This window comes from Bombina bombina, chromosome 4 (genome assembly GCF_027579735.1).
Source record: "Bombina bombina isolate aBomBom1 chromosome 4, aBomBom1.pri, whole genome shotgun sequence".
Classification (NCBI taxonomy): domain Eukaryota; kingdom Metazoa; phylum Chordata; class Amphibia; order Anura; family Bombinatoridae; genus Bombina; species Bombina bombina.
Genome location: NC_069502.1, coordinates 959,881,072 through 959,907,404, shown reverse-complemented (window position 1 = coordinate 959,907,404; position 26,333 = coordinate 959,881,072). Strand labels below are relative to the sequence as shown.

General features: G+C 40.3%; 1 protein-coding gene and 1 long non-coding RNA gene across 4 annotated transcripts in view; one reads left to right on the top strand and one right to left on the bottom strand.

Moving 5' to 3' along the window:
- Nucleotides 1–26,333, bottom strand: part of ENTPD6 (ectonucleoside triphosphate diphosphohydrolase 6) — a 180,898-nt gene that overhangs the window by 70,506 nt on the left and 84,059 nt on the right. The gene's annotated exons all lie outside the window — the stretch shown is intronic.
- Nucleotides 9,363–9,595, top strand: LOC128657597 (uncharacterized). Its single transcript, XR_008402115.1, has 2 exons — nucleotides 9,363–9,407; nucleotides 9,488–9,595. It is a non-coding gene; the product is annotated as an uncharacterized LOC128657597 (long non-coding RNA).

Sequence of the window (26,333 nt, the reverse complement as noted above, 5' to 3'; positions counted from 1 at the left end):
TTTAGCTGTAATTTAACTCTTACTCATTTACTGTACCCACACATATTATATACCGTTTTTCTCGCCATTAAATGGACTTTCTAAAGATACCATTATTTTCATCATATCTTATAATTTACTATAAAAAAAATTATAAAATATGAGGAAAAAATTGAAAAAACAACACACTTTTTCTAACTATGACCCCCAAAATCTGTTACACATCTACAACCACCAAAAAACACTCGTGCTAAATAGTTTCTAAATTTTGTCCTGAGTTTAGAAATACCCAATGTTTACATGTTCTTTGCTTTTTTTGCAAGTTATAGGGCAATAAATACAAGTAGCACTTTGCCATTTCCAAACCATTATTTTTCAAAATTAGCGCTAGTTACATTAGAACACTAATATCTTTCAGGAATCTCTGAATATCCATTGACATGTATATATATTTTTTTAGTAGACATCCCAAAGTATTCATCTAGGCCCATTTTGGTATATTTCATGCCACCATTTCACCGCCAAATGCGATTAAATACAAAAAATCGTTCACTTTTTTACTCATTTTTTCACAAACTTTTGGTTTCTCACTGAAATTATTTACAAACAGCTTGTGCAATTATGGCTTAAATGGTTGTAAATTCTTCTCTGGGATCCCCTTTGTTCAGAAATAGCAGACATATATGGCTTTGGCGTTGCTTTTTAGTAATTAGAAGGCTGCTAAATGCCACTGCGCACTACACATGTATTATGCCCAGCAGTGAAGGGGTTAATTATGAAGCATGTAGGAAGTTTTTAGGGATAATTTTAGCTTTAGTGTAGTAGACAACCCCAAGTATTGATCTAGGCCAATTTTGGTATATTTCATGCCACCATTTCACCGCCAAATGCGATCAAATGAAAAAAAAACGTTAAATTTTTCACAATTTTAGGTTTCTCACTGAAATCATTTACAAACAGCTTGTGCAATTATGGCAGAAATTGTTGTAAATGCTTCTCTGGGATCCCCTTTGATCAGAAATAGCAGACATATATTGCTTTGGCGTTGCTTTTTGGTAATTAGAAGGCCGCTAAATGCCGCTGCGCATCACACGAGTATTATGGCTAGCAGTGAAGGGGTTAATTAGGTAGCTTGCAGGGTTAATTTTAGCTTTAGTGTAGAGATCAGCCTCCCACCTGACACATCACACCCCCTGATCCCTCCCAAACAGCTCTCTTCCCTCCCCCACAATTGTCCCCGCCGTCTTAAGTACTGGCAGAAAGTCTGCCAGTACTAAAATAAAAGCTATCTTTTATTTTATTTTTTTAGCATATTTACATATGCTGCTATGTAGGATCCCCCCTTAGCCCCCAACCTCCCTGATCCCCCCCAAACAGCTCTCTAACCCCCCCCCCCCCCCTGCCTTATTGTGTGCCATATTGGGTACTGGCAGCTGTCTGCCAGTACCCAGTTTGAAATTAAAAAGTTTTTGTTTATTTTTATTTAAAAAAAAAACTATTTTCTGTAGTGTAGCTGTCCCCCCACAACCCCCAACCCTCTCCCAGATTACTACTTTTATTTATTTATACCCTCTCTCCCACTGAGTCTCTCCCACTGAGTCCTTATAATTGTTCCATAGTGTAGGGTTCCCACCCGCACATGCGCGCACCCACCCACGCGCGCGCATTCTGGCACGACCCCACACGCGATCCTGCCTCCCTCCTCCATTGATTGCCGCCCACCCACCTCCCTGGATAAGCTCCCACCCACCAACGAACACCGCAATCAATGGCCGATGCAGAGAGGGCCACAGAGTGGCTCTCTCTAAATCGGACTGCTCAAAACTGTTATTGCAGGATGCCTCAATATCGAGGCATCACTGCAATAACATGAAAGCGGCTGGAAGCGATCAGGATCGCTTCCAGGGCTTTCAAAGACCAACGACGTACGGGGTACGTCCTTGGTCCTTAACTGCATTTTTTTGCAGGACGCACCCCATACGTCGTTGGTCGTTAAGGGGTTAAACAGGGACAGTCTACTTGAACATTTCTATTGTTTAAAAAGATAGATAATCCCTTTATTATCCAATCCCCAGTTTTGCATAACCAACACTGTTATATTAATGAACTTTTTACCTCTGCAATTACCTGGTATCTTAGCCTCTGTAGACTGACTACCCCCTTATCTAATTTCTTTTGACAGACTTGCATTTTAGCCAATCAAAGCCAACTCCACAGGAGTGAGTATGGTATCTATATGGCACACATGAACGGGTGCTGTCTAGCTGTGAAAAACTGTCAAAATGCAATGAGATAAGAGGCAGCCTTCAAGGCTTACTTCTAGTGCTCAAGCGTTAAATCCGCATGAACAATAATGTAAGGCGAATCGCACTGCAAAGCAGAGATTTCAGAAACTCTCCGAGCAGAAGAAATAGCAATGCCAAAACCTTCAAAGATAACAGCTTAATATCTATGGAATGTGTTGGCTTTAACAGAACCTGCTGCAAAAAACTCTAAGAACTAGGTTAAGGCACCAAGGAGGAGCAACAGGTTTAAAAAACACAGGCCTGATTCTAACTAGGACCTGACAAAAAGATTAAACACCTGGCACATCCACCAGACGCTTATGTAAAAGAATAGATAATGCAGAAATCTGACCTTTCAGAGAACTGACTGACAACCCTTTCTCCAGACCATCTTGGAGAAAAGACAACATTCTAGGAATCTTGACCCTACTCCAAGAGTAGCCCTTTGATTCACACCAATAGAGGTATTTATGCCATACTCTTAAGATTTACCATAAAGTAACAGGCTTGCGAGCCTGAATCATAGTATCATTGACTAACTCAGAAAACCCATGCTTAGCCAGAACTAAGCATTCAATCTCCATGCAGTCAGCTTCAGACAAATGAGATTCGGATGGAGGAAAGGACCCTGAGTTAAAAAGGTCCTTTCTCAGAGGTAACCTCCAAGGAGGAAGAGATGACATCCTCACCAGGTCTGCAAACCAGATCCTGCGAGGACATGCAGGAGCTATTAGAATTACTGATGATCTCTCTTATTTGATACAAGTGCAAATGGAGGAAACAGGTATGCTAGACCGAAATCCCAAGGAACCGCCAGAGCATCTATAAAAGCGGCCTGAGGATCTCTTATTATTATTATTATCGGTTATTTGTAGAGCGCCAACAGATTCCGCAGTGCTATGACCTTGACCCGTACCTTGGAAGCTTGGCGTTCTGACGAGACGCCATCAGATCCAAGTCCGGCACCCCCACACTAGAGGGTTAACCTGAACAACTCCGGATGGAGAACCCACTCCCCAGGATGAAAGGTCTGTCTGCTCAAGAAATCCGCCTCCCAGTTGTCTACTCCTGGAATGTGGATGGCAGATAGAAAACAATTGTGAGCTTCCGCCCACTGCAGAATGAGAGTCACCGCCTTCATAGCCAAGGAACTCAGAGTTCCTCCCTGGTGGTTGATGTAAGCCACTGAGGTGATGTCAGGTTGGAACCTGATAAACCGGGCTAAGGACAACTGAGGCCAAGCCATCACGGCATTGAAGAATACTCGCAACTCCAAGATGTTTATTGGGAGAGAAGACTCCTCCCGAGTCCATAGGCCCTGAGCCTTTAATGAGTCCCAGACTGCTCCACAGCCCAGCAGGCTGGCCCTTTCCACCCGTAATTTCAGAAATTTTCTCAGCCAGACCAGGACCAGACAGGGTCTTATCCTTGTAAGGTAGCCACAGAAGTTTATACTTGGAGGTAACATCAGCTGACCAAGATTTTAGCCACAAAGCCCTGCGGGTTAAACCAGTGAAGCCAGACATCTTGGCTCCCAGTCTGACTTGCATGTTTGCATCAGAAATAAAGGAATTGGCTAGTTTGAGGGCCTTAATCCTATCTTGGATCTCCATCCAACGGAGTTTCCTCTAAAACCAATTCTGACAAAGCACCGCACCAATAAGATGCTGCACTTGCCACTGTGGCAATAGAGGCTACAGGTTGCCATTGTAGACCCTGATGAACATACATTTTCTTTAAATAAGCCTCCAGCTTTTTGTCCATTGAATCCTTAAAAGGAACAGCTATGCTCAATAGGAATCGTGGTCCTCTTAGCCAGAGTAGAAATAGCCCCTTCTACTTTTTTTTTTTAAACGGGAGGCGAGGAGAAAGATATCCCTGGCTTATCCCACTCCTTTGCAATGATCTCCGACAGACGGTCAGTGACAGGAAACACTTCCACAGAGGAAGGAACATCATAGTGTTTGTCAAGTTTACTAGATTTCATAGGGTTGACAGCGACAGAAGAATCGGAGTCATCCAAAGTAGCCAGTAGCTCCTTTAACAGTACACGGAGGTGTTTGAAGAGGTAAACTTCAGATTTAAGCTTAGAGACAGACAGTCAAAGGAATTATACTGTCTGAATCTGAGATTTCACCCTCAGAATCTACTGAAGAATCCTCCTCATCCGACTTAGGGTGGAGGTCAACCTTCGCAGCAGTAGAGGAGACACCTTACAATCAGGAAAATTTTTAGATTTCCTCTTGTGCTTCCCCAACATGGGAAAGAGCAGATAATGCCACAGATGCCACATAATAAATTTGTGCAGCAAAATCTGAAGGCAAAAAAACTCCTCCAGGAGGTTGAGAGGAACTGCAGGGCACTGTATGTGACGCCAATGAGGCTTGGGACGTTTGAGGAGAAAGCTGCGGCATAACCTGAACAGCATTATCCTGGGAGACAATAGGCTCAGAGAGCAATAATTTATTATTACATTCTAGGGTTCTAGCTAAACATGTAGCACAAAATTACATAGGCAAAACAATTTGGGCCTCTAGACATAATAGACATTTATCAAAAGAATCATTCTTGATCCATGTCCAAGGCAGCAAAAATAAAAATACCTCAAAATTAAAAGAGAAATATACATTTTCAAAAATAAAAAGTTTACTGTCACCTTAAGAAGAAAAACTTTTAAATTCCCATAAGCGTTAACACGCTAATAAAATAAAACTGCCCCAAAGGAAAAGAAAGACTCAGTAACCTTTACACCTCAGACAGTCTGAGATGTCCTACCGCAATTCAGAGGAATCCAAAAAAAAAACATAATTTATGTAAGAACTTACCTGATAAATTCATTTCTTTCATATTGGCAAGAGTCCATGAGCTAGAGTCCATGAGCTAGAGTCCATGAGCTAGTGACATATGGGATATACAATCCTACCAGGAGGTAAATACACCCCTCACCACACCCACAATTCAGTTTAACGAATAGCCAAGCAGTGGGGTGATAAAGAAAGGAGTAGAAAGCATCAACAAAAGGAAATTTGGAAATAATTGTGCTTTATACAAAAAAATCATAACCACCATAAAAAGGGTGGGCCTCATGGACTCTTGCCAATATGAAAGAAATGAATTTATCAGGTAAGTTCTTACATAAATTATGTTTTCTTTCATGTAATTGGCAAGAGTCCATGAGCTAGTGACATATGGGATATCAATACCCAAGATGTGGAGTCTTCCACTCAAGAGTCACTAGAGAGGGAGGGAATAAAATAAAAACAGCCATATTCTGCTGAAAAAATAATCCACAACCCAAAAAACATAATTTATGTAAGAACTTACCTGATAAATTCATTTCTTTCATATTAGCAAGAGTCCATGAGCTAGTGACCTATGGGATATACATTCCTACCAGGAGGGGCAAAGTTTCCCAAACCTCAAAATGCCTATAAATACACCCCTCACCACACCCACAATTCAGTTTAACGAATAGCCAAGAAGTGGGGTGATAAAAAAGTGCGAAAGCATATAAAATAAGGAATTGGAATAATTGTGCTTTATACAAAAATCATAACCACCACAAAAAAAGGGCGGGCCTCATGGACTCTTGCTAATATGAAAGAAATGAATTTATCAGGTAAGTTCTTACATAAATTATGTTTTCTTTCATGTAATTAGCAAGAGTCCATGAGCTAGTGACGTATGGGATAATGATTACCCAAGATGTGGATCTTTCCACGCAAGAGTCACTAGAGAGAGGGAGGGATAAAATAAAGACAGCCAATTCCTGCTGAAAATAATCCACACCCAAAATAAAGTTTAATGAAAAACATAAGCAGAAGATTCAAACTGAAACCGCTGCCTGAAGTACTTTTCTACCAAAAACTGCTTCAGAAGAAGAAAATACATCAAAATGGTAGAATTTAGTAAAAGTATGCAAAGAGGACCAAGTTGCTGCTTTGCAAATCTGATCAATCGAAGCTTCATTCCTAAACGCCCAGGAAGTAGAAACTGACCTAGTAGAATGAGCTGTAATCCTTTGAGGCGGAGTTTTACCCGACTCAACATAGGCAAGATGAATTAAAGATTTCAACCAAGATGCCAAAGAAATGGCAGAAGCTTTCTGGCCTTTTCTAGAACCGGAAAAGATAACAAATAAACTGGAAGTCTTTCGGAAAGACTTAGTAGCTTCAACATAATATTTCAAAGCTCTAACAACATCCAAAGAATGCAACGATTTCTCCTTAGAATTCTTAGGATTAGGACATAATGAAGGAACCACAATTTCTCTACTAATGTTGTTGGAATTCACAACTTTAGGTAAAAATTCAAAAGAAGTTCGCAACACCGCCTTATCCTGATGAAAAATCAGAAAAGGAGACTCACAAGAAAGAGCAGATAATTCAGAAACTCTTCTGGCAGAAGAGATTGCCAAAAGGAACAAAACTTTCCAAGAAAGTAATTTAATGTCCAATGAATGCATAGGTTCAAACGGAGGAGCTTGAAGAGCCCCCAGAACCAAATTCAAACTCCAAGGAGGAGAAATTGACTTAATGACAGGTTTTATACGAACCAAAGCTTGTACAAAACAATGAATATCAGGAAGATTAGCAATCTTTCTGTGAAAAAGAACAGAAAGAGCAGAGATTTGTCCTTTCAAAGAACTTGCGGATAAACCTTTATCTAAACCATCCTGAAGAAACTGTAAAATTCTCGGAATTCTAAAAGAATGCCAGGAAAAATGATGAGAAAGACACCAAGAAATATAAGTCTTCCAGACTCTATAATATATATCTCTCTGGATACAGATTTACGAGCCTGTAACATAGTATTAATCACAGAGTCAGAGAAACCTCTTTGACCAAGAATCAAGCGTTCAATCTCCATACCTTTAAATTTAAGGATTTGAGATCCTGATGGGAAAAAGGACCTTGCGACAGAAGGTCTGGTCGTAGCGGAAGAGTCCACGGATGGCAAGAGGCCATCCGGACAAGATCCGCATACCAAAACCTGTGAGGCCATGCCGGAGCTACCAGCAGAACAAACGAGCATTCCTTCAGAATCTTGGAGATTACTCTTGGAAGAAGAACTAAAGGCGGAAAGATATAAGCAGGATGATACTTCCAAGGAAGTGATAATGCATCCACTGCTTCCGCCTGAGGATCCCGGGATCTGGACAGATACCTGGGAAGTTTCTTGTTTAGATGAGACGCCATCAGATCTATTTCTGGAAGCTCCCACATTTGAACAATCTGAAGAAATACCTCTGGGTGAAGAGACCATTCGCCCGGATGCAACGTTTGGCGACTGAGATAATCCGCTTCCCAATTGTCTATACCTGGGATATGAACCGCAGAGATTAGACAGGAGCTGGATTCCGCCCAAACCAAAATTCGAGATACTTCTTTCATAGCCAGAGGACTGCGAGTCCCTCCTTGATGATTGATGTATGCCACAGTTGTGACATTGTCTGTCTGAAAACAAATGAACGATTCTCTCTTCAGAAGAGGCCAAAACTGAAGAGCTCTGAAAATTGCACGGAGTTCCAAAATATTGATCGGTAATCTCACCTCCTGTCAGGTTTTTGCCTGTCTTACTGCCCCTTTAACTAATCTTCAGGATCTCCATAAATACCAGCCTCCCACTTACCTCCTTGCTTGGTATTGTTCATTTTGCTACTAACTGAGCTGCACTCTGACTAGCTCTCCAGCACCAGAGTATCACGCCTGTTACAATCACTGTGCCTGTCTGAAGTCTACACAGCGCAACCGGATCTGCCGCCTCTGTGACATCACACGCCAAGCAGAGCGCCTTTCAGCTCTCCACTCTAATCGAAACTGCTTCATCGGAGCTGACCTGGAATCATTGTTCTACCTAAAAGCTTTTTCCTTAGACTACCAGGTACTACAATACGCTTTACTTGCTCTCTGATGTAAAATCTTGCTAATTCTAATTTTCCTATTTTGCGCATAAACTGAGCTCTATTTTTAGTTATTATTTTTTCTCTGTCATTTAGTTCACAGTCAGGTTGCTGCTTCACTGTCTCCCTGCTAATGCTAGTGAAGCTTTACCTACCTGTGAGCTATTATTCATAAATCAAATGCAAACTGTGTCTGTGGTGCTTTTACACATTGCTCCGGGGTAATGCCTATGTAACTGCTCTATGTACACAATTCGCTACAAATACTTAAAATACTGCTAACTCAGTGGCTGTGGTCCAAACCATTCTTTGTTTTGTTGCAGGCATATTTGTGAGCCTGACAGAAATACCAAGCCTAAATATTAAAATGGACCCAACTGAAATGGCCTCACACATACAAACACTTACTACTAAAGTTGATCTCCTTACTGAAGGACTTAACACACTTAAGTTAGAAAATGACAACTTAAAAACCTACATTAAAGATGTTGTGGAGAGGAAACCCCCCCCCCACAAGAACCGCATATCAGCTACCCAGAACCCTTCTCAGGGGACAGAAAGGTTTTTAGAGAATTTAAAAACTCATGCTACCTATTGTTTACCCTTAAGCCTTTCACTTACCCCAACGATAGGGTAAAAGTTATGACTACAATTTCCTATCTCAGAGCTGAGCCCAGAGCATGGGCAAATACTTTCCTTGAACATAACGATGATATCCTTAATTCTCTAGACTCCTTCTCTGCTTTAGCACAAATTTATGAGGACCCCTTCAAACAACAAACAGCTGAAAATGCTATGAGGTCCCTAAAGCAGAGGAAAAGAGGTAGAGGAATACATAGCAGAATTTAAGAGGTGGGCCCCTGATACCCAGTGGAACAACTTGTCCCTTCGTAACCAATTTAGGCTAGGACTCTCTGAGGCCATTAAGGATGAGTTGTCACGTACTCAAATACCACCAACCCTAGAACAGCTCATAGACCTCAGTATTAGCATTGATAGGAGACTTAGGGAAAGACATCACGAAAGATCCTCCCATGATTCACACCTTAGGCAAAAACCTACACCAACTACTGTCAATACATACTCTAAATCCCTACCGGAACCAATGGATATAGCCTTCTTGCGGGGACCCCTAAGTACTCAGGAGAAGCTAAGACGTAGGTCTCTGAACTTATGCTTGTACTGTGCCTCAGAAGATCATGGGGTAAAGGACTGTCCAAATCTTCCCCGTCAGAAAAAGGGTAAGCAAAACACACCCTCTTGTTCTATTAAAACTGTACTAAAATCTAGCCATTACTGCAATATGCCTCTTGTATTACAGTGGGACCAATCACGAGTGAACGTTCAAGGGATTATTGACTCAGGAGCCTCCCTTTCATACTTGGATGTGAATTTCTGTAACATAAATAAAATACCCCTTCTCAAGAAATTGTGTCCTGTTCCTTTAAGGGGTATAGATGGTGAACTCTTGTCCTCAGGACCTGTCTTATATGAAACCATTCCTATTCTTATGTCAACCCCCTGTAACCATAGAGAATTTGTTAAGTTTGATGTAATCACATCCCCTGATTTCCCTCTAATTTTAGGCTTAGAGTGGCTCAGGCAACACGACCCTTGTATCTCATGGTCCTCACTTACAATCCAATTTAACTCCACTTACTGTAAATCCACCTGTTTCCCACACTTACTTCTACAGCCACCTACAGATTCTCACATATCTACTGTCCCTCCAGAATATCAGGAATTCTACCATGTATTCAGTAAAACTGAATCCGAAAATCTCCCTCCACACAGACCGTATGATTGCCCTATAGATTTACTCCCTGGAGCAGTCATACCCTGTGGACATATTTTTCCACTGTCTAAACCCGAGCTACAACACTTAAGAGCCTATCTTGATGATAACTTGAAAAAGGGTTTCATCAGACCCTCAACCTCTCCATCCGCCGCTGGAATCTTCTTTGTGAAAAACAAAGATGGTTCGCTCAGACCGATAGTCGACTACAGACAACTGAACAAAGTTACTGTAAAGAATCGCTACCCCTTACCCCTCATATCCGAATTAATAGAGCGTCTAGAGGGATCCAAAATTTTCACCAAGCTGGATCTCCGTGGAGCTTATAATTTGATCAGAATAAGGACAGGAGATGAATGGCTGACGGCATTCCGTACCCGGTATGGGCTGTTTGAATATGTCGTCATGCCATTCGGTCTCTGTAATGCTCCTGCCACTTTCCAGCATCTGATCAATGACATTTTCAAGGATATTTTGGATTCCTTTGTGGTTATATATCTGGACGACATTCTCATTTTTTCTAAAACCCTAGCTGAACATAAGAATCATGTCCGCCAAGTTCTCACACGCCTACAAAGTAATTCATTATTTGTGAAAGCAGAAAAATGTATTTTCCATACCAACAGCATTCCATTCCTAGGATACATTATATCTGACAAAGGCATATGCATGGATAATACTAAAATCCAAGCAGTTCTGAACTGGCCAATTCCTACCACTAGGAAAGAGGTTCAAAGCTTCCTTGGATTCGCAAACTTTTATAGGAAGTTTATTAAGAACTATTCCATGCTCGCAAAACCTCTTACTAATTTAACCAAACAGAACATCAAATTTGCATGGACACCCTGCGCTCAAAATGCCTTCGACCATCTAAAAACAAGTTTCACTACAGCCCCAATACTCAGGTATCCTAACACAGATTTACCTTTTGTATTGGAAGTCGATGCGTCTGATTTCGCTCTTGGCGCAGTCTTGTCACAAAGAGATGCATTCCAACAACCTCTACATCCTGTCGCCTATTACTCCAGGACTCTAACAGATGCAGAGAGACAATACCCGATCGGCGAAAAAGAGCTTCTTGCAATCAAAGCAGCATTCGAACAATGGAGACACTTACTTGAAGGCTCCGCTACACCCACCATTGTATATACGGATCACCGTAATTTGCAATACCTGAAGACCACCAGAACCCTTTCAGCACGGCAAGTACGTTGGAATCTGTTCTTCTCTAGGTTCAATTACCTCATCACTTACCGGCCTGCCAATAAAAACGGAAAGGCAGATGCTCTATCACGTTTGCCAGGTACTGAACATCACTCGCCTACCCCTCAATTGGTTATCCCCACGGAAAACCTTCTCTTCTCAGCTGACACTACTACATTCCTACGGACAGAACAAACTAAAGACACAACAATACCTATTAACTTATTACTCAAGAATTTAGATGGTCTCTACTGCTACCAGGGCAAGATATACATCCCACCTTCACTTCGAAACCAGCTACTGAAATCTGCTCATGATTCACCCTTGGGGGGACACTGTGGCATAACTAAAACCAAGGAACTAATTATCAGATCCTATTGGTGGCCAACTATCACAACCGATGTCACCATGTACATTAACTCCTGTTATGTTTGTACTACTACAAAGAGGATTAAAAGACCACCTTTCGGCTTGTTACTATCTATTCCTACTCCGGATAAGCCATGGCAGCACATTGCTCTTGATTACATAGTGGACTTACCAAACTCTAGTAATTACACAACAATTTTAGTTGTTGTGGACTTATTCAGCAAAATGCTTCACCTGATTCCATATCACAAGTTACCTACAGCTGCTGAAACCATACATTTACTAATGACTAACGTATTCAAATTACATGGCTTGCCCTCTAACATCCTCACAGATCGTGGATCACAATTTACCAGTGCCCTATGGTCTGCCTTCTGCGAACAATTCTGCATCGAGAAGAGATTATCTTCCTCATATCATCCACAGACTAACGGGCAAACAGAGCGGTGCAATCAGTGGGTAGAACAGTTTCTACGCTCTTATTGTCATACTGCACAAAACACCTGGTCCCAATACCTCCATTATGCCGAATTTGTATTCAACAATACTGTACATTCCACTACCAAACAGACTCCCTTCTATATTAAATTATGGGTTTCACCCCAAATTTCAATTTCTTCCTGAAAAAATTCCAGATCACCCACATATTTCCGATCTCACTTCCTCCATTGTCACCAACTTTGCAACCATCAAACAAACCATTGACACTGCTAAACTTGTGCAAAAGAGGTATTATGATCGTAAACATGTTCCTCCTCCTGCTTATTCTGTTGGTGACCTTGTGTGGCTTTCCACTAAAAATCTACGTTTATGCACACCCTCAAGGAAACTCTCACCTCTGTTCATAGGTCCGTTTCCCATCCAGCGCATCATCAACTGTAATGCTGTCCGTCTCACACTACCCTCCACGCTCAAGATACACCCTACATTTCATGTATCCTTGCTTAAACCCTATAAACATCTACGTGATCATCCAACTGGACAATCCCTACCTCCGGTCTCTATTGACCCGAACATAGAGTATGAAGTAGAAAACATCCTGGATTCTAGAAGTCGAAGAGGCACTCTACAGTACCTGATTAAATGGAAGGGTTATTCCTCAGAACATAACTCCTGGGAACCATCATCCAACATATCAGCTCCTAGACTCATCTCCAGATTCCATCAACGCAACCCTGACCGTCCTACTTCTTGAGCACCGGAGTTGCTCTTAGGGGGGGGGAGTCCTGTCAGGTTTTTGCCTGTCTTACTGCCCCTTTAACTAATCTTCAGGATCTCCATAAATACCAGCCTCCCACTTACCTCTTTGCTTGGTATTGTTCATTTTGCTACTAACTGAGCTGCACTCTGACTAGCTCTCCAGCACCAGAGTATCACGCCTGTTACAATCACTGTGCCTGTCTGAAGTCTACACAGCGCAACCGGATCTGCCGCCTCTGTGACGTCACACGCCAAGCAGAGCGCCTTTCAGCTCTCCACTCTAATCGAAACTGCTTCATCGGAGCTGACCTGGAATCATTGTTCTACCTAAAAGCTTTTTCCTTAGACTACCAGGTACTACAATACGCTTTACTTGCTCTCTGATGTAAAATCTTGCTAATTCTAATTTTCCTATTTTGCGCATAAACTGAGCTCTATTTTTAGTTATTTTTTCTCTGTCATTTAGTTCACAGTCAGGTTGCTGCTTCACTGTCTCCCTGCTAATGCTAGTGAAGCCTTACCTACCTGTGAGCTATTATTCATAAATCAAATGCAAACTGTGTCTGTGGTGCTTTTACACATTGCTCCGGGGTAATGCCTATGTAACTGCTCTATGTACACAATTCGCTACAAATACTTAAAATACTGCAAACTCAGTGGCTGTGGTCCAAACCATTCTTTGTTTTGTTGCAGGCATATTTGTGAGCCTGACACCTCCTGAGATTCCCAAACTCCTTGTGCCGTCAGAGATCCCCACACAGCTCCCCAACCTGTGAGACTTGCATCTGTTGAAATTACAGTCCAGGTCGGAAGCACAAAAGAAGCCCCCTGAATTAAACGATGGTGATCTGTCCACCACGTTAGAGAGTGTCGTACAATCGGTTTTAAAGATATTAATTGAGATATCTTTGTGTAATCCTTGCACCATTGATTCAGCATACAGAGCTGAAGAGGTCGCATGTGAAAACGAGCAAAGGGGATCGCGTCCGATGCAGCAGTCATAAGACCTAGAATTTCCATGCATAAGGCTACCGAAGGGAATGATTGTGACTGAAGGTTTCGACAAGCTGAAATCAATTTTAGACGTCTCTTGTCTGTTAAAGACAGAGTCATGGACACTGAATCTATCTGGAAACCCAGTTACCCTTGTCTGAGGAATCAATGAACTTTTTGGTGAATTGATCCTCCAACCATGATCTTGAAGAAACAACACAAGTCGATTCGTATGAGATTCTGCTAAATGTAAAGACTGAGCAAGTACCAAGATATCGTCCAAATAAGGAATACCACAATACCCTGTTCTCTGATTACAGACAGAAGGGCACCGAGAACCTTTGTAAAAATTCTTGGAGCTGTAGCTAGGCCAAATGGCAGAGCCACAAACTGGTAATGCTTGTCCAGAAAAGAGAATCTCAGGAACTGATAATGATCTGGATGAATCGGAATATGCAGATATGCATCCTGTAAATCTATTGTGGACATATAATGCCCTTGCTGAACAAAAGGCAAGATAGTCCTTACAGTTACCATTTTGAACGTTGGTATCCTTACATAACGATTCAATATTTTTAGATCCAGAACTGGTCTGAAGGAATTCTCCTTCTTTGGTACAATGAAGATATTTGAATAAAACCCCATCCCCTGTTCCAGAACTGGAACTGGCATAATTACTCCAGCCAACTCTAGATCTGAAACACAATTCAGAAATGCTTGAGCTTTCACTGGATTTACTGGGACACGGGAAAGAAAAAATCTCTTTGCAGGAGGTCTCAACTTTAAACCAATTCTGTACCCTTCTGAAACAATGTTCTGAATCCAAAGATTGTGAACAGAATTGATCCAAATTTCTTTGAAAAAACATAACCTGCCCCCTACCAGCTGAGCTGGAATGAGGGCCGCACCTTCATGTGGACTTAGAAGCTGGCTTTGCTTTTCTAGAAGGCTTGGATTTATTCCAGACTGGAGATGGTTTCCAAACTGAAACTGCTCCTGAGGATGAAGGATCAGGCTTTTGTTCTTTGTTGAAACGAAAGGAACGAAAACGATTATTAGCCCTGTTTTTACCCTTAGATTTTTTATCCTGTGGTAAAAAAGTTCCTTTCCCACCAGTAACAGTTGAGATAATAGAATCCAACTGAGAACCAAATAATTTGTTACCCTGGAAAGAAATGGAAAGTAGAGTTGATTTAGAAGCCATATCAGCATTCCAAGTTTTAAGCCATAAAGCTCTTCTAGCTAAAATAGCTAGAGACATAAACCTGACATCAACTCTGATAATATCAAAAATGGCATCACAGATAAAATTATTAGCATGCTGAAGAAGAAGAATATTATGAGAATCATGATCTGTTACTTGTTGCGCTAAAGTTTCCAACCAAAAAGTTGAAGCTGCAGCAACATCAGCCAATGATATAGCAGGTCTAAGAAGATTACCTGAACACAGATAAGCTTTTCTTAGAAAGGATTCAATTTTCCTATCTAAAGGATCCTTAAACGAAGTACCATCTGACGTAGGAATAGTAGTACGTTTAGCAAGGGTAGAAAGAGCCCCATCAACTTTAGGGATTTTGTCCCAAAATTCTAATCTGTCAGACGGCACAGGATATAATTGCTTAAAACGTTTAGAAGGAGTAAATGAATTACCCAATTTATCCCATTCTCTGGAAATTACTTCAGAAATAGCATTAGGAACAGGAAAAACTTCTGGAATAACCACAGGAGATTTAAATACCTTATCTAAACGTTTAGAATTAGTATCAAGAGAACCAGAATCCTCTATTTCTAAAGCAATTAGTACTTCTTTAAGTAAAGAACGAATAAATTCCATTTTAAATAAATATGAAGATTTATCAGCATCAATCTCTGAGACGGAATCCTCTGAACCAGAAGAGTCATCAGAATGATGATGTTCATTTAAAAATTCATCTGTAGAGAGAGAAGTTTTAAAAGATTTTTAATGTTTACTAGAAGGAGAAATAACAGACATAGCCTTCTTGATGGATTCAGAAACAAAATCTCTTATGTTATCAGGAACATTCTGCACCTTAGATGTTGAAGGAACTGCAACAGGCAATGGTACATTACTAAAGGAAATATTATCTGCAACAACAAGTTTGTCATGACAATTAATACAAACAGCCGGAGGAATAGCTACCAAAAGTTTACAGCAGATACACTTAGCTTTGGTAGTTCCAGCACTAGACAGCGATTTTCCTGAAGTATCTTCTGACTCAGATGCAACGTGAGACATCTTGCAATATGTAAGAGAAAAAACAACATATAAAGCAAAATTCATCAAATTCCTTAAATGACAGTTTCAGGAATGGGAAAAAATGCCAATAAACAAGCTTCTAGTAACCAGAAGCAAAGAAAAAAATCAGACTGAAATAATGTGGAGACAAAAGAGACGCCCATATTTTTTAGCGCCAAAAAAGACGCCCACATTATTTGGCGCCAAAAAGGACGCCACATCCGGAACGCCGACATTTTTGGCGCAAAAGGACGTCAAAAATTACGCAACTTCCGGCGACACGTATGACGCCGGAAACAGAAAAGATTTTTTTGCGCCAAAAAAGTCCGCGCCAAGAATGACGCAATAAAATGAAGCATTTTCAGCCCCCGCGAGCCTAACAGCCCACAGGGAAAAAAAGAGTCAAATTTTTTAAGGTAAGAAAAAATGATTGATTCAAATGCATTATCCCAAATATGAAACTGACTGTCTGAAAATAAGGAATGTTGAACATCCTGAGTCAAGGCAAATAAATGTTTGAATACATATATTTAGAACTTTATAAACAAAGTGCCCAACCATAGCTTAGAGTGTCACAGAAAATAAGATTTACTTACCCCAGGACACTCATCTACATGATTGTAGAAAGCCAAACCAGTACTGAAACGAAAATCAGCAGAGGTAATGGTATATATAAGAGTATATCGTCGATCTGAAAAGGGAGGTAAGAGATGAATCTCTACGACCGATAACAGAGAACCTATGAAATAGACCTCGTAGAAGGAGATCACTGCATTCAAAATAGGCAATACTCTCCTCACATCCCTCTGACATTCACTGCACGCTGAGAGGAAAAGCGGGCTCCAACTTGCTGCGGAGCGCATATCAACGTAGAATCTAGCACAAACTTACTTCACCACCTCCATAGGAGGCAAAGTTTGTAAAACCGAATTGTGGGTGTGGTGAGGGGTGTATTTATAGGCATTTTGAGGTTTGGGAAACTTTGCCCCTCCTGGTAGGAATGTATATCCCATACGTCACTAGCTCATGGACTCTTGCTAATTACATGAAAGAAAATAAGTTATTTTCACTTTTGAAAGAAAAAAACTTAAATCAAAAAGCAGAAGAATCAAACTGAAACAGCTGCCTGAAGAACTTTTCTACCAAAAACTGCTTCCGAAGAAGCAAATACATCAAAATGGTAGAATTTAGTAAATGTATGCAAAGAGGACCAAGTTGCTGCTTTGCAAATCTGATCAACTGAAGCTTCATTCTTAAAAGCCCACAAAGTGGAGACTGATCTAGTAGAATGAGCTGTAATTCTCTGAGGCGGGGTTTTACCCGACTAAATAAGCTTGATGAATCAAAAGTTTCAACCAAGAAGCCAAGGAAATAGCAGAAGCTTTCTGACCTTTCCTAGGACCAGAAAATAAAACAAATAAACTGGAAGTCTTCCTGAAATTTTTAGTAGCTTCCACATAATATTTCAAAGCTCTTACCACATCCAAAGAATGTAAGGATCTTTCCAAAGAATTCTTAGGATTAGGACACAAGGAAGGGACAACAATTTCTATACTAATGTTGTTAGAATTCACAACCTTGGGTAAAAATTGAAAAGAAGTCCGCAAAACTGCCTTATCCTGATGAAAAATCAGAAAAGGAGACTCACAAGAGCAGATAGCTCAGAAACTCTTCTAGCAGAAGAAATAGCCAAAAGGAACAACACTTTCCAGGAAAGTAGTTTAATGTCCAAAGAATGCATAGGCTCAAATGGAGGAGCCTGTAAAGCCTTCAGAACCAAATTAAGACTCCAAGGAGGAGAAATTGATTTAATGACAGGCTTAATACGAACTAAAGCCTGTACAAAACTGTGAATATCAGGAAGTATAGCAATCTTTTTGTGAAATAAAACAGAAAGAGCAGAGATTTGTCCTTTCAAGGAACTTGCAGACAAACCCTTATCCAAACCATCCTGAAGGAACTGTAAAATTCTAGGAATTCTAAAAGAATGCCAGGAGAATTTATGAGAAGAACACCATGAAATGTAAGTCTTCCAAACTCTATAATAAATCTTTCTAGAGACAGATTTACGAGCTTGTAACATAGTATTAATCACTGAGTCAGAGAAACCTCTATGACTTAGAACTAAGCGTTTAATTTCCACACCTTCAAATTTAATGATTTGAGATCCTGATGGAAAAACGGACCTTGAGATAGTAGGTCCGGCCGTAACGGAAGTGGCCAAGGCAGCAACTGGACATCCGAACCAGATCCGCAAACCAAAACCTGTGTGGCCATGCTGGAGCCACCAGCAACACAAAAGACTGTTCCATGATGATTTTGGAGATCACTCTTGGAAGGAGAACTAGAGGCGGGAAGATGTAAGCAGGTTGATAACACCAAGGAAGTGTCAGCGCATCCACTGCTTCCGCCTGAACATCCCTGGACCTGGACAGGTATGTGGGAAGTTTCTTGTTTAGATGAGAGGCCATGAGATCTCTCTCTGGAAGCCCCCACATCTGAACAATCTGAGAAAACACATCTGGATGGAGAGACCACTCCCCTGGATGTTAAGTCTGGCGGCTGAGATAATCCGCTTCCCAATTGTCTACGCCTGGGATATGCACCGCAGAGATTAGACAGGAGCTGGATTCCGCCCAGGCAAGTATCCGAGATACTTCTTTCATGGCTTGGGGACTGCGAGTCCCACCCTGATGATTGACATAAGCCACAGTTGTGATATTGTCTGTCTGAAAACAAATGAACTTTTCTCTCTTTAGCAGAGGCCAGAACTGAAGAGCCCTAAGAATTGCACGGAGTTCTAAAATATTTATTGGTAATCTCGCCTCTTGAGATTTCCAAACCCCTTGTGCTGTCAGAGATCCCCAAACAGCTCCCCAACCTGAAAGACTCGCATCTGTTGTGATCACAGTCCAGGTTGGGCGAACAAAAGAAGCCCCTTGAACCAAACGATGGTGATCTATCCACCATGTCAGAGAGTGTCGTACATTGGGATTCAAGGATATTAATTGTGATATCTTTGTATAATCCCTGCACCATTGATTCAGCATACAAAGCTGTAGAAGTCTCATGTGAAAACGAGCAAAGGGGATTGCGTCCGATGCTGCAGTCATGAGACCTAAAACTTCCATGCACATAGCCACTGAAGGGAATGACTGAGACTGAAGGAGCCGGCATGCTGCGACCAATTTTAAACGTCTCTTGTTTGTTAGAGACAGAGTCATGGACACTGAATCTACCTGGAAGCCTAAAAAGGTGACCCTTGTCTGAGGAATCAAGAAACTTTTTGGTAAATTGATCCCCCAACCATGTTTCCGAAGAAACAACACTAGTTGATTTTTGTGAGATTCTGCAGTATGTAAAGACTGAGCTAGTACCAAGATATCATCCAAATAAGGAAACACTGCAATACCCTGTTCTCTGATTACAGATAGTAGGGCACCCAGAACCTTTGAAAAGATTCTTGGAGCGGTTGCTAGGCCAAATGGAAGAGCAACAAATTGGTAGTGTTTGTCTAGAAAAGAGAATCTCAGAAACTGAAAGTGTTCTGGATGAAATCGGAATATGAAGGTATGCATCCTGCAAGTCTATTGTGGACATATAATGTCCTTGCTGAACAAAAGGCAGAATAGTCCTTATAGTCACCATCTTGAAAGTTGGTACTCTTGCATAACGATTCAAAATTTTCAGATCCAGAACTGGTCTGAACAAATTTTCTCTTTGGTACAATGAATAGGTTTGAATAAAACCCCAAACCTTGTTCCTGAGGAGGAACTGGCATGATTACCCCTGAAGACTCCAGGTCTGAAACACACTTCAGAAAAGCCTGAGCTTTTACTGGATTTACAGGGATGCGTGAGAGAAAAAACCTTCTCACAGGAGGTCTTACTTTGAATCCTATTCGATACCCTTGAGAGACAATGCTCTGAATCCAATGATTTTGGACAGATTTTATCCAAAAATCCTTGAAAAACCTTAATCTGCCCACTACCAGCTGAGCTGGAATGAGGGCCGCACCTTCATGCGGACTTAGGGGCAGACTTTGGTTTTCTAAATGACTTGGATTTATTCCAATTTGAGGAAAGCTTCCAACTGGAAGCAGATTCCTTGGGAGGAGGATTGAGTTTTGTTCTTTATTCTGATGAAAGGAACGAAAATGGTTAGAAGCCTTAGATTTACCCTTAGGTTTTTTATCCTGAGGCAAAAAAAAAAACTCCTTTTCCTCCAGTGATAGTTGAAATAATAGAATCCAACTGAGAACCAAATAAATTATTACCTTGGAAAGAAAGAGATAGTAATCTAGATTTAAATGTCATATCAGCATTCCAAGATTTAAGCCACAAAGCTCTTCTAGCTAATACAGCTAAAGACATGGATCTAACATCAATTTTGATAATATCAAAAATGGCATCACAACTAAAATGATTAGCATGTTGCAGTAAGCGAACAATGCTAGATATGTAAAAATCCAATTCATGTTGCGCTAAATTTTCCAACCAGAAAGTTGATGCAGCCGCAACATCACCCAAAGAAATAGCAGGTCTGAGAAGATGACCTGAATATAAATAGGCCTTCCTTAGATAAGATTCAAGTTTCCTATCTAAAGGATCCTTAAAGGAAGTGCTATCTTCCATAGGAATAGTGGTACGTTTAGCAAGAGTAGAAATAGCCCCATCAACTTAGGGGATCTTTTCCCAAAACTCTATAGATTTTGCTGGTAAAGGATACAATCTCTTAAACCTTGAAGAAGGAATAAAGGAAGTACCTGGCTTATTCCATTCCCTAGAAATCATATCAGAAATAGCCTCAGGCATGGGAAAAACACCAGGGGAAACCACAGGAGGTTTAAAAACAGCATTTAAACGTTTATTAGACTGAACGTCAATAGGACTGGTTACCTCAATATCCAAAGTAATTAACACTTCTTTTAATAAAGAACGCATATACTCTATTTTAAATAAATAAGTAGATTTGTCAGTGTCAATATCTGAGGAAGGATCTTCTGTTTCAGATAGATCCTCATCAGAAGAGGATGAATTATTATGTTGTTGGTCATTTGAAATTTCATCAGCTAAATGAGAAGTTTCAAAAGACCGTTTACGTTTATTAGAAGGTGGAAATGCAGACAAAGCCTTCATAATAGAATCAGAAACAAATTCTTTAAAATTTACAGGTATATCATGCACAATAGAAGTTGAAGGAACTGCAACTGGCAATGTACTATTACTGATAGAAACACTATCTGCATGTAAAAGTTCATCATGACAACTATTAGAAATGACATTCAGTGGAATAATTTCTACAATTTTACAACAAATGCACTTAGCTTTGTTAGAACCAATGTCAGTCAGCAATGTTCCAGCAGAAACTTCAGAGGCAGGATCAGATTGGGACATCTTGCTCAATGTAAGAGAAAAAAACAACATATAAAGCAAAATTATCTATTTCCTTAAATGACAGTTTCAGGAATGGGAAAAAATGCAAAAGCATAGGCCTCTTGATAGAAAAGAAAGCAGGAGGCAAACAACAATGGGGTATTGAAATAATGAAGAAAATGTGGCGCCAAGTATGACGCACAACGTAACGTAAACTTTTTTGGCGCCAAAAATGACCGGAAATGACACACTTGCGTCACTAATGACGTCGCCGTGTGAAAGGTCTCGGCATCACGTATGATGTATTTTTCCGCGCCAAAAAAGTCTGCGCCAAAAATGATGCAATAAAGTTTAACATTTGACGCACCCGCGGGCCTAACACCCGCAATTGCAAAAAGTAGTCAAATTGAAAAAAGACTAAACCCCAGGTAAGAAATAAATTTCTTAAAGTGTTTATATTCCCAAATATGAAACTGACAGTCTGCAGAAGGAAATACATGAACCTGACTCATGGCAAATATAAGTACAATACATATATTTAGAACTTTATATAATTTGCATAAAGTGCCAAACCATAGCTGAGAGTGTCTTAAGTAATGAAAACATACCAAAAAGACACCCATCCACATATAGCAGATAGCCAAACCAGTACTAAAACAGTTATTAGTAGAGGTAATGGTAAATTGAGAGTATATCGTCGATCTGAAAAGGGAGGTAGGAGATGAATCTCTACAACCGATAACAGAGAACCCATGAAAAAGACCCCCGTTAGAGAAATCATCGTATTCAATAGGTGATACTCCCTTCACGTCCCTCTGACATTCGCTGTACTCTGAGAGGAATCGGGCTTCAACAATGCTGAGAAGCGCATATCAACGTAGAAATCTTAGCACAAACTTACTTCACCACCTCCATAGGAGGCAAAGTTTGTAAAACTGAATTGTGGGTGTGGTGAGGGGTGTATTTATAGGCATTTTGAGGTTTGGGAAACTTTGCCCCTCCTGGTAGGATTGTATATCCCATATGTCACTAGCTCATGGACTCTTGCCAATTACATGAAAGAAAGACTGCTAGCAACTTCTCCCAAAACGATGGAAGCACAGAGACTGCTATCGACTTCAATTTACATCTGCTGCAACACTCCGATGTCGGAAGAGCAGATCATCACGTGACCAGCAAAGAGGAACTGCGCAGCAACTAAAAGCACGGGTTCCCTGCTGAAGAAATAAAATAAAAGCCTTTTACAGCTCTCACTGACCTCTTAAAGTGCTATTGCCAAATAAAGCAGACTTATAAAATGAAATGCTTGTTCTCACTGTACAGCCATACACAACCTGCCCCAATATAAACTTGCCACACTCAAAGATTAACATAAAGAGCCACATAGGGGAAAAAACCCAATAAAGAAAAGATTTAACCCCCAGCCTCCACATACATAAGTGCCTGCCCACTGCCTCAGCAATCCTATGCATAAAGCATTATCTTTCTGTCCCAATATTCTGCAGAGTTAACTCCTGAAGTGCAAGTCTCCAAGACCTAGAAGACAAAAGCACGTACCTGCAATCTAGCTATCCGGCAGGAAGACAGCTTACTAAGAGTGGAAGGACACATACTCCTTAGAGACCTGTGGAAAAAGAAAGAACAGTGTAACCAGCTCTGGCTTTCTGTGACTAGGGCAGCAAATATGACATGAAAACAAAGTAAGGACCACCTCACCACTTCCTAACTGCTTAAAAGCCACCACTACTCTTACTCAAGAGATTGACGTGGACACAGCTAAACCCAAATCCTTGCTTGCAGGGAAAAGTACCCAAAAAAGGAAAAAAAATTCTTAAGACACTGAGCTTCACCTCCTCCATTGACAGAGGCTAAGAGAATGACTGGGGGTTAGGAGTAAGGGAAGTGACACTTAACAGCTTCACTGTGGTGATCTTTGCCTCCTCCTGCTGGCAAGGAGTGAATATCCCACTAGGAATGACGTTGTGGACTCTCCATGTCTTAGGAAAGAAAATAATTCATGTGTGTGTGTACAATACATTAAAAAGGAACATTAAAGTCAAAATTAAACTTTAGAAAGACAACACATGCAGTTTTAAAACAAACAAACTTTCCAATTTACTATCAACTTTTCTTTGTTCTCTTTTTTAAAGAGTAGGCTCAGGAGCAGCAATACTCTACTGGGAGCTGGCTGAACACAGGTGACAAGAGGAATATATGTTCAGACACCAATCAGCAGCTAGCTTCCAAAAGTAAAATGCGGCTCCTGAACCTAAATGTTTTGAAAAGTAAAATTGGAAAATTGTTTAACATAAGTTTAAATTTTGACTTAACAATCCCTTTAACGACCGAGGACGTACCAGGTACATTCTACAAAATACGGTCGTTAACGACCAAGGACGTGCCTGGTATGTCCTTAGGGGTTTCAAGCGCTGGAAGTGATCGCTTCCAGGGTATCGCAGCAATGCCTCGATTTTGAGGCATCGTGCAATACCCTTTGCTAAGCAACCGATGCAGAGAGGGACAAAAAGAAAGATATTTTACCTCAAAAGTTCCTCAGTAGCCACATCCCATTGTAAAGGACTTCTAAGCAGCAAATCAGTATGTCTGTCCCGGGACAGCTAAGGGAGTGAGCTTTCGTGCACACTCATCTTATTTCCCTATTCAGTTTAAGGAAGTTTACTATGAAATCTCATGAGATCACAGTAAAAGAGTTCATGACCTCAGCACTGTTGATGCCAAATGGTTGCTGTTCATTTCTTCATTTTTTTTTATTTATTTTTTTACCTGCAGTTGGGCAGCAGCCGAGTATAAGTTTTTACAAAGAACTTACTCTGCTGAGCTGAGGAAATGATGTAAAAAAGGAAGATATTTTATCTCAGAGATTCTCAGGTGATATTCTCCTGTCAGCTTTTTACAGTTATGCTGCATCAGGTTCAAGTTATTTAGCATATGAGAATTATGTCCCTTTAATGTAACTATCGCTAATTTTGGGGGAAAAAATGGTTTGGAAATAGCAAAGTGCTACTTGTACTTATTGCCCTATAACTTGCAAAGAAAAGCAAGGAACATGTAAACATTGGGTATTTCTAAATCTGTTTAACAGATTTTGGGGGTCAGTGTTACTAAAAAAAAAAAAAAAAAAAATTGCATTTTTTATATTTTATAAAATTTTTTTTATAGTAAATTATATGATGTGATGAAAGTGAATAAGAGGAAATTTACAGCTAAACACAAACACTGCAGAAATGTAAAAACAGTCCTGGTCCTTAACGGTAAGAAAACTGAAAAATGGTCTGGTCACTAAGGGGTTAAATGGACATTGTAGAGCAAACATGATGTGCTCTAATTATTCAGAGCATGTTATTTTTGCACGGTTGATCATTGGAATCTTTTTTTTTTTTTTAAACCTGAGAAAGGGGTTAAACAGACAGTTAAAGTTACACTCATGAGCCAAAAACATAGCAGCCCAAAAGCTCACTTGCCATGTCCTGCTTGGAAGAAGCAATTATCTGAGCAAGTCACTGAATACGGGTTTAACCACTTTGTGGTGGATAAACACAATGTTTAAGGGTCAGTGGGCATAAATGACATGCAGTAAATTTTGATGCAGTAAAATTTGAGATCTTATAAAAAAAAGTGCCATTTTATAAAGGGACAGTCAACACCAGAATTATTGTTGTTTATCTAGATAATCCCTTCATTATTCATTCTCCAGTTTTGCATAACCAACACATTTACAATAATACACTTTTTACTTCCGTGATTACCTTATATCTAATCCTCTGCAAACTTCCCCCCTTTTTCAGTTCTTTTGACACACTTGATTTTTAGCCAATCAGTGCTTACTCCTAGGTAACTTAACGTGCAGGAGCTCAATGTTATCTGTATGACACATGAACTAATGCCCTCTAGTGGTGAAAAACTGTCAAAATGCATTCACATAAGAGGCAGCCTTCAAGGTTGAAGAAATTGGCATACAAGTATATTGGAAAGTTGTTCAAAATTGCATGCCCTATTTGAATCATGTAAGTTTAATTTGGACTTGACTGTACCTTGTAACTAAGATATATTGTCACCATCATTTGTTTAGCTGCTCAAAACTGAGCCACCGTATAAATAAAAACCTTCAATAGGGATACCTAGTTCTGGGTTCAATTTTGTTGTTGTTTTTTTAAAAAAAGGGATCTATTTTGATACTTTCTACTGGAGTGTTCATCTTTTTTATAGTTTAAATTTCTTCACTTTTTAGTTTTGGTAAAAGCATTTTACCTTTATGATAACGGCAGGAATTAACTGTATTTTATTGGAATGTTTACTGGACAGTCTTTGTTCCATGCTCAGTTTTTCAATTTTACTACAAATAAAAAATTATTAGGATTAGCAACCATCTACAGTATATAATTACTCAGACACATGTCCTTATTGGAGCAAAAGGTTTTTGAAAAGGAGCGGTTAATTGTGTTATATCAGAATGATAAGGCATTGATAGCCGAGAATTTTAAAATCAAATGCTTTTAAAAGTACCGCTGTTATTGGTCTCCTGACCTTATATCCCACAAGTTTCACGGCTGATCCTGGACAGCCTAATAGCTGTATAGGATTATTTATTTTATGGTGTTTATGTGTATGCTTTCACCAGGTCCTTCCTTGCAGCAGCTCACACAGTCTGGCCGTTTTGGGCAGAAGAGGAGATTGGACCAGCGATCGTATACTTACCATACACTCCCCTCTGCTAAGGGAGGTCGGTTGGAGGGACGGATATTGAGCAGTCCATGGAGATCTCCTCTGTGTTAAGAACCAATGGCATCTGTTGCAGCTAGTCAGGAGGGGAGTCAGCCGAGCGGCTCAGTTATCTCAACATGCTGTTTTAGCACAATTGAGTGCTTTATAACAAGTGACTGGCCGTATTCCTATATATGTATCTGTGTACCTGATGATAGTGCCCCAAGAGGCGCCTCTGTTTTTCTCTTCTAGT